A 9,347-nucleotide genomic window follows, 5' to 3' on the forward strand; every position below is an offset into this window, starting at 1 on the left:
CCACTGCACATGCTCCCAAAAGGCAGGACAGAGGAGGAACCATGTTAACATGTTAGAATATATGTGACCACTTTATGAATATGTAGTTGGCTGATGGAATGCCCAGGGTATATTGGGGGCGTTGCTGCATTCACTGGAGTGCCTCTGGCTGTGGCTAAGCACCCAACATTGTTCCTTCTCCTTTATTGACTTTGTCCCCTCTTGTCCCTTAATAAATTTTCTTTAAATTTTAACAGACTAGTGGGCTTCGTTTCTCACAAACCTAAGCCAAATAAATACTGGGGAAGTGGGGTTTATTTTCTTTTCAACAGCCTTGTCCCTGCTTTATGGAAAAAAGAGAGCAGTTTATTTTAACTTTTTTTCTGAACTGCAAAGAGGCATCCTATTAGACTACATAAATTGTAATACTTTTTGAAATGCACTTTTCTAACCCTTCCTCGGTCTGAACACTTTCTTATCTGACCATTATGAGAATGTGGTGAACAATGCTATGAAAAACAAAGCAATGTATTGTTCCTTGTAGGCTCATATTTCCTACAGATCTGCCACCAACAACATGAGCTATTCTGGATCCTGCCTAGAAGTGTGACTGAAAGCTGCTTGTTTAATTCTATTAAATTGGGGTGATGGCAACAGTAACATGTTGTAACTTCTCTATGTTTTTATGTGTTGGGTACACACATAGAGATTACACCCAAACCCATCTATCATTCCCAGGGGCTCCACTGCCTCTCACATCTTGCACAATCATTTATGGAAGTGCAAACTGAATCTAAAATGCTGCTAACACAGACTGTGGCTACTTACACCAACTCTGTGCTGATATAAATGACTATAACAAGACACCAGACAATGGAGAATCTGCCTAAACCTCAGCGATGACAATTTTTTTTTTTTCAACAGCACAATCAGAACACAAATATTATATGTTTCAAAGAGGACTTGTGCAGCAAGATTTTTCATGGTCACAGTTCCAATGAGTCCAAAGCACACACAGCTAAATTTGATGTCAGTAGGAATTAGGTATGAACAGGGAGTGTTAGTTATTTTTGTTAATGTTTTCCAGACCTTACACATTCACTCTACATTTTTTAGCAAACTTGATCATTTTGGCATCATCAAATCAATCCCTAGATAGGTTTGTTCTATATGGAGCAGACACACACATGCAGTTGCTGTTAACAGTCAAATACAGAAGCTTACAATAACCATCTAGCTAACTATTAATGGTTGTTTAACAGTGGGCTAGGGATCTGAAATCTGTCCTCATGTAAAAAATGGATTGTTAGACTCTCAGGGGAACAAACTCTTCAAAAGGCTTCATTTTCACAGGTAGAAGCCAAAATACTTGGGTGGAATTGGCTCTAGAAAGCTGGAAGAATTACCTTAGAGACAAATTCAGAACTCGTGCAGTGGATTTGGAGTCCATTGAAGCTGATGATTTTCATAGGCAAATCATTAATTTTTTGTAACAGACTGAGAGAATTTGCCTTGATGGTTGCACATGAAAATATCTCATCAGGTACAATATTAAACAGCAGAAAGGAAAGGAAGAATAATTTTTCCCTAAGTCAGATGTCACTCCTTCTTGCTCCTGCCCCTGAGGTTTCCCTGCAAGGGAAACTGCTTAGCCCAGAATCAACTGGCAAAACACAGCAGCATCAGTCACAGACAGTGCCTGTATTTCACAGGCATTTAAACTTATTTTTCCTTATTTCACTTCCCTACATTGCATCTAAGTTTGTTGTTAAATCAAGAGCTGTCTCACTTAACCATCAGTCTAGAATCCAAACAGTACTCATTAGATTAATTAGAACATGGCCATCCACCAGAGCCCCAGTCACTTCAACTCTCCCTCGTGCTTGAGTCAGTGTGGGTGTGACCTGGCAAATTGTTCTGTGGAAATGGCTTTGTACCCTTCTTGTAAAGGGTGCCTTACACAGAACAAAACCAAACTACCAGTGAGTTAGTCTGGACAGTGCCATTTCCTCCCTTGGGTAAGATCTGTGATTACAATGAATGCACACCAGAAACAAGTGTTGCTTTGTTTTTCTTGCCCTTCTTTTCTCCTTCTCATACACCATACAATACACCAAAGCAAATTATTGCTGCTTTCTGCTCTGGGCAATGCCCATGTGGTGGGGACAGAGAGCAGGCCAGGACAAGAATTTGGTCACCAGGACAGTCTAGTGGCCCTGCAGTAAAGCAGACATGCATGAGATCATCTTTTACACAAATGTAGCTCCTCATAAAGCAAGCTCCTACTGAAGCTCGAGTATAGAATTCTCCACATGGAAGCATCAATTCAATATTAGATTTTGAAACCTTTTTTTTTTTTGCCAGATGCTTGAGGAAAAGCTTGGCAAAAGCTGAGTTTCCAAGTCCTGTTTAACAGCCAGCACCTGAGCTGAGACCAACCCTTAGTGCTGGAGCCATCTAGTGGGAGAGGAGGCACGGACAGGGAGGCCAGGACATGCTCTGCATCCCGATTTTTCATCCTATTCAGCCTTGGTGTGGCCGCCAGATACCTGGGCCAATGCAACAATGAACAGCAGATCACTGCCAGCATTGCAAACAAAGGACAACACGACTGTGAGGGCTACTTTAGAAAAAGAGAAAATGTGAAGCAGCCCCTGGAATTCATACAGCTGCTGAGGAAAGCAGGCTGTCCCCATGCAGCAGGAACCAAGCAGTCAAGGCAGAGAGTTTCAAAGAGGATCAAGACAGGGAACACAAAATATGGCATGATTTTGTGGGTGCAAGCCTGCTGTCATTGGCTATTCCAGTTTGTTTGCTCATACTAATCCTGTCAACTGCACAGGGAAATGTAGTAGGGTGAAAGGCTTGTGCAAACCTCTCCCACTTGGCTTAGGCTACTCAATACAGCTACGGGATCAACTTTTGGGGTTGACTTTTAGTTAATCAAGGATTTATTGCACCACTGTGGAAGACTGTGCTAATATCTAGTCAGTGTTCACAGGCATAGAGTGCAAGAAAATGGAACCCAGAGACTGGAGAATTAAGCCCATTAAGTTTTAGGTGCCAGAATTTGCATCTGCAAGTTAAGAGGAAGAACAGTGGGGTTCAAACACACAAAAAGCCCATGACCCAGCAGTAAGACTTCACAGAATGAAGAAGCACTGAAATAAAACTATTGTCTTTTGTGACACAAGGAAGAGAACCATCCTCTTCTGACAGCACAAGACTGATGACATAGCTGATGTTTTAGCTAAATTAGACCTGGCACCATAGGAAAATTAGGTAAGTTTTACTCTGAGCAAGGTGCTTGTACATTTGTTTTCCATGTATTAATTTAGCTGAAGTATTACAGTAAAAACAGAGGAACTGGAATAAAAAGAAGGTACAAAACCAGAAGACTTATTTACAGCTAATTAATACATAAAATGCTAACTCACAATGCTGACAAAGCATATTTCCTCATCCCTTTCTGGTATTTTGGTATTTTAGTATTTTAGATCTACTGAGAAACAGATAATTTCTTACTTGACCACACACACACACACACACACATATATATATATATATTTATTTATTTATTTGTTTAACATAACAGCACCATAATCTGCAAGCTGCAACATATAAAAATGGAACCAAGGCATGAGACTGATCAGGTAAATCTTTTTATTCAACTTTGCATCATTATAACACTACATAGAGACACTGAGAATACCAAAACAAGTTGTGGCTCAGTAAGACACTAAGATAGAAATATCTAGAAAGAGGGATCTGCAGAGGATATATCTTAGTTCAGCAATCTTAAAGGATGCTTAGATTTCTGAAGAAGCTCTTCTGTCATATCCTCAATTTTTTTCTCCACTGGAGCTGCAGATGTGTTCTCTTTACCCTTTTTGAGACTTCTTTTGTGCTGGGATTTTGTGGGAACTCAGCAGATCCCTCCGGATGTCCAGAGTTGCCGAGAACCCCGTCGGGGGGGCTCAGAGACCCTGGCATTCTGCCCAGAACACCTGGTGGCTTGATTTTGATCCTTCCAACGAATTGTCAGCTTGGCATGGGGATGTGAAAGACACACAGGTTTGAATGGTGCAGTAACAGGATGGAAATGTAGATTTTAGGATTTTTGGTATAGGGGTTATGGGGACAAGATGGAGGAATCAGGGCGTGTCTAGTCCTTCTTCTTTCTTCTTCTTGTTCTCCATTTTCTGCTGTGATGTTGGCACTTTGGGATTGGTTTAGAATAGAAGTGCACTGTCTAACATAGGTAATGGGTATTGGAAATAAAAAGTCAATATGATATACGTAGTTTGTAGTATAAAAGGACAGCACCACCTCGGGGGTGATCAGAGTGCCTGTGGCTGCCTTGCTGTGCAGACCTTGGCTGGGCAAAAAGAAAATTTTATAGATAAGAATTAATAAACAACCTGAAGACCGAAAAAGCAAAGAGTCCAGACTCATTTTTCAGAGTGCGGGCTGCTGCAGAACCATCCCACATATCTCAGGGCTGAGAACAGACAGCTGACCTGAGATCTTGGCATCCCTGGGTGGGCCCGAAGCAGGCAGCTCCCAGGCTGGACTCGCTCCCAGGAGGGCACTGATAAGCCTCCTTGGGAAGCAGCCAGCACAGCCTGAAGAAGCAGCAGCCACTCTTAAGGCCATCCAGAGAGCTGCTGCCGAAGGGACTCGCAGCAGACCAATCCGGAGCGGAGCCAGAAGGTGCCCTGGATCCACTCTCCTGAGAATTGCTGGCCGGTGACCAGGGACCTTCAGACTGCCCTGACGACTCGGATTTGGTAAGAAGGTCAAAATCAAGAACATGGTGGGCACATATTCCCAAGAACAGTTAAGGATTTTGTCCGCCTTACAGGGCATGGCAGAGGCACACCCGATGGAAATTTCAAAGAAAGAACTTAAGGATCTTTTGTTATGGGTACGCTGTAATTATCCATACTCGGAGACACGTGTGTTGTTTGAGGTGGGATTCTGGTAAGAAATTAACAGGCATCTTTATCATTCAGCTACTAGAAAGGATGAAACGGCCCTGAAACTTTTACCACCTGCACGGGTGATGCTGGAAGCAACCTCAGCAAGATCTGGGCAGGTTGCCGAACAGCAGGTTGCTGAAACTCCCACAGGGGCAGAGGGAGGGGAGCAGAGGCAGAAGTGGAGGGCGGCTCTTGTTCCAATTGTCCCAGGGGAAACAGAAACAGCTCCCATAAAAGGGGAGCAGGAGGGAACTTCATCACCTCCGATTCCCTCACCACCCCGAAAGCCCACGGGACCTCCAAAACGCCCAGAAACCCCAGATACTTCAGGGTTATCGGGCTGAGACTCAGACACCCTCTCACTCCTGGGAGAGCTCAGGGCTGAAATTTCCCCAAGCGAAATCGATGAGTCGGACTGTGCCATTCTTGGGCCATGCCCTCCCGATTCGCAGGAGCCAGAGGGACGTAGGGGACGGAAAACAGCAGAGTCGGGCCGGGGGATCGAAGTGGGACCAGAGGGGGCAAAGCTCTCTGGCGGCGGGCGCGGTCCCGCGGGCGGCGGGGGGCAGCCGGCAGCGACAGCCTCAGGCGGCGGCGGGGTCAGCCAGCAAGGTGGGGACGGGGGCGGTGGGAGATGTGAGATCTGAGGCGATTCGCGCGAGTGCAGCGCCGGCAGCGGCAGCTATTTCAGGCGGCGCGGTGCCAGAAGCGCGGGCAAGGCGCAGAACTCGTGAGACACCCGGGGGTGGGGTCTCAGGCGTGTCCACAGCGTCAGACGCGGGGGATAACAGAGCGGGGCAGCTGCAGAGTCCCAGCCGGCACCCGTAGGCAGGCGCGCGGTGATGACGCCGTACCCGGATTTGGGACGCGGAGATCTGCCCGAATCGCGGCGCGGGCAGAAGCCGAGCGGGAATTGCGTGCGCCCGTGGGGGTGCGGATACAGTGCCGGGGGGAGAGGAGGGGATTCAGGAACGGATCAAACCGGGGGAAAACATCGGAGGCGGAACGGGAAGGAGACAGTGACGTCAGTCTAGGAGAGGCAGGAGGCGTGCGCGAGCTCGCGCGTGCGCAGGCGGGTCCGCTCCCCTGTGACGGCACGGGCAGGGACGGGGCGCGCTCGGGGCTCGGTCACATCCCGGGGCTCCGGTCCCTCTCCCGTTCCCGTCCCTCCAGTCCCACTCACATCATGCTTTAGCAACAATAGCCCATCACATTCCCCAAAATAGGAATGCTTTACATTAGGCACAAGAACTGTGACAACCTGGCTAGCTGTGCCATGAAGCTCTGCTTCAGTATTTTCCAAAACTGAAACCACATATTCTTCTTCAGCCAGCTGAACCTTGGTTTCCTGCAGATCTTTCTGTGTTTCTTCCAGTTCTTTCTCCTTGATCTGCTAATCTGTTTTACATTGTTCAAGTTCATTTTTACTGACTCATGTCTTAAACCTAAACTACAGGTTTGTATAGTCTTTGTAACAACTGCAAATACCAAGCCAACACCATTCTCACTGTAATAATTGTTTGCTTCTCCTCTCAAAACGTAAGAGCAAACGACCATTACAGCACAAGGAAAAGAATCCCATTGAACAAACATAACCAGATAGACTGAGAAGAGCCAGTAAAACTGATTACATAGACCAGCAAATTAATATCTACATTTCTCTTCAACAAGCAGCTCCAATTTTTGTGTCATTTGTTAAAAGGAAGCGCATCACCTCTCTCCCCATATTCTTTGTTCCTAAGCAGATAGATACCTGTCAGCTGAGATAATATCATTTTACAAGCAGATTCTGTGCTGAAAAATCAGCAAAAAAATTATAGTAAGAGACATGAAAACAGCTTTAAAAATAAGTACTGCAACATGCAATTTCACATACATTATTTCAAATTCCTGACTTCAAGGACTAGGAAGCTTCCATTCTTAATTAACTGGGGAACTTTAGGACCACCAACAACAAAAACAATCTTCTGACTGTTCTTTCTTCAAACTTTTTTCCTCCTTTTGACAGGAGGAATGAATTTCTTCCAGTTTTTGGCAGCCACAGTTAAAAAACATCACTTGCTCTTTTCACTTCTTCCTACATGACACTGATTTTTGTGAATATACTCTGTAATTTGTTCTTCCTGGACTGTTAGCTTTCCACTAAGGGCTCTCAAGCAAGGATTAAAATAAATGAACAAATTAGTCAAGTAAGAGGTAGTTTCAAGATTTACACTACATTTTCAGTAATTTTGGAAAATTCTATATGAATAGCAAGTGATTTTCACTTAAGGCAGAGAAGATTTTAGGCAATTTTCCATTGTAAACTTTCTGTGCAAACTAGCCCTATTAAAAGTGAAGTATATCAAGTTTAGTTTCCTGTATTAGCTTCCACTGAAAAAAAAAAGGCTGCATGTGTAAATCTCCATGCTGGCTAATGCTTATGGTAAGTTCCAGAGATACAAAAATTTCTCAGTGCAAGCCTATTAGATTTTATCTGTATAATCATTAATTTTGAAAGAACAAGTTGAGCAAACAGTTAAGTTTTCCTAACTATCTTGAACTTTCTGGATTAAAAATATATCTGAAAGTATTTCTGTATAAGTATAGGTATCAGTATCTGAGATTTGTTGCTAATTATTTTATAGAAATTTTACAGACATACTCAGAGGTTTCAACAGAAGGATAGACTCCACTTTTCTCTCGAGCAGCAGCAAGGTCTCACTTCAGACCCTGAATCTCTTCAATGTATTCCTGTATAAAGAAAACCACAGGTAAACATCAACATTTCTGTTTTGGTTTTGATATTCAGCTTAACAGATACCTCACAAAGGTAGTTTTGCATTAGCACAAGAACATAGCACTTCACCTCTGTTCTAAGTTCAGTATAGCACCATTTCAATTCACATCATTGGCTGTATGTAGAGCATCGAAACTTTCCATTTGAAGGTCATACTTGGCTGCATTTAGCAGCTTCCAATAACCTTCCTTAACCCCATTTTTGGTGTCCCTAACCCCATTTCATTGTCCCTAACCCCACTTTTGGTGTCCTTAACCCCATTTTTGTTGTCCCTAACCCCATTTTGTTATCCCTAACTCCATTTTTGGTTTCTCTAACCCCACTTTTGTTTTCCCTAACCCCATTTTCGGTGTACCTAACTCCATCTTCAGTGTCCCTGACCCCATTTTCATTGTCCTTGATGCCATTTTTAGGGTGTCTGACCCCATTTTTAGGGTCTCTGATCCCATTTTCAGTGTCCCTAACCCCCTTTTGGTGTCCCTAGCCCCATTTTCAGTGCCCCTAACCCCATTTTCGTTGTCCCTGATGCCATTTTTAGGGTGTCTGACCCCATTTTTGGTGTCCCTGACGCCATTTTCTGTCCCTGATTCCATCTTTAGTATCCCTAACTCCACTTTTGTTCTCCCTAACCCCATTTTTGGTGTCCCTAACCTTGTTTTCATTGTCCCTGACCCCATTTTTGGTGTTCCTAACACCATTTTTGGTGTCCCTAAGCCCATTTTCGGGGTCCCTGTCCCATTTCTGCCCTCCAGGAGGACATGCAGGGCTGGCTGCGGGCACTGGCACCAGCGCTCAGGAGCACACCGAGCTGGCCCGGTGGCAGCAGGGCCTCCTCACCACCTCCTCCCCCGGCGTGACCCCGATGGAAATGAACCCCCCAAAACCATGAGCCCTGGATGTGGGGTCCCGAGCCCCGATTTTGGGGTCCAGGCCTACTCTAATGTGGGGGTCCCAGCACCCCCTGAACCTTGGTTTTGTGTCCTGGCCACGCCCAAAACCTTAAATTTGGGGTCCTGGTCTTCCCAAAATCCGAGTTTGGAGTCCTGGCCTGCCCAAAACCTCAATTTTGGGGTCCTGCCTCCCCCAAAACCCACATTTTGGAGTTCCGGCCCCCCTTTCCCCCAGCACAAGCCATAGAAAGCCGGGGGGGCCCCAGCAGCGCCGTTGTACAAATGTAATAAAGCACCCGCTGCACCCCAAAACTGGCCTGAGGGATTTGGGGGAGTCCTGGGGGAGGTCTTGAGTAGACCAGGAGGGGTTTGGGGCTTCCTGGGGGGGAGTTGGGATGTCCTGGGGGGATTTTGGGGAGTCCTAGGGGGGCTTGGGGACATCCTGGGTGGGTTTTGAGATGTCTTCGGGGGATTTGGGCAGTCCTGGGGGAGTTTGGAGCATCCTGCGGGGGAGCTGGGATGTCCTGGAGGGAATTTGGGGGAGTCCTGGGGGGCCTTGGGGGCATCCTATGGGGAGGCTGGGATGTCCTGGGGGGAATTTGGGGGAGTCCTTCGGGGTTTGGGGGAGTCCTGGGGGTTTTCGGGGTTCCATCCCTTTTCTTGAGGAGGGATTGAAGAGGAGGAGGGAGGGAAGAGAAGGAGGTGGGGAAAGAGAGG

This window comes from Zonotrichia leucophrys, chromosome 1 (assembly GCF_028769735.1).
Source record: "Zonotrichia leucophrys gambelii isolate GWCS_2022_RI chromosome 1, RI_Zleu_2.0, whole genome shotgun sequence".
In the NCBI taxonomy this organism is placed as follows: domain Eukaryota; kingdom Metazoa; phylum Chordata; class Aves; order Passeriformes; family Passerellidae; genus Zonotrichia; species Zonotrichia leucophrys.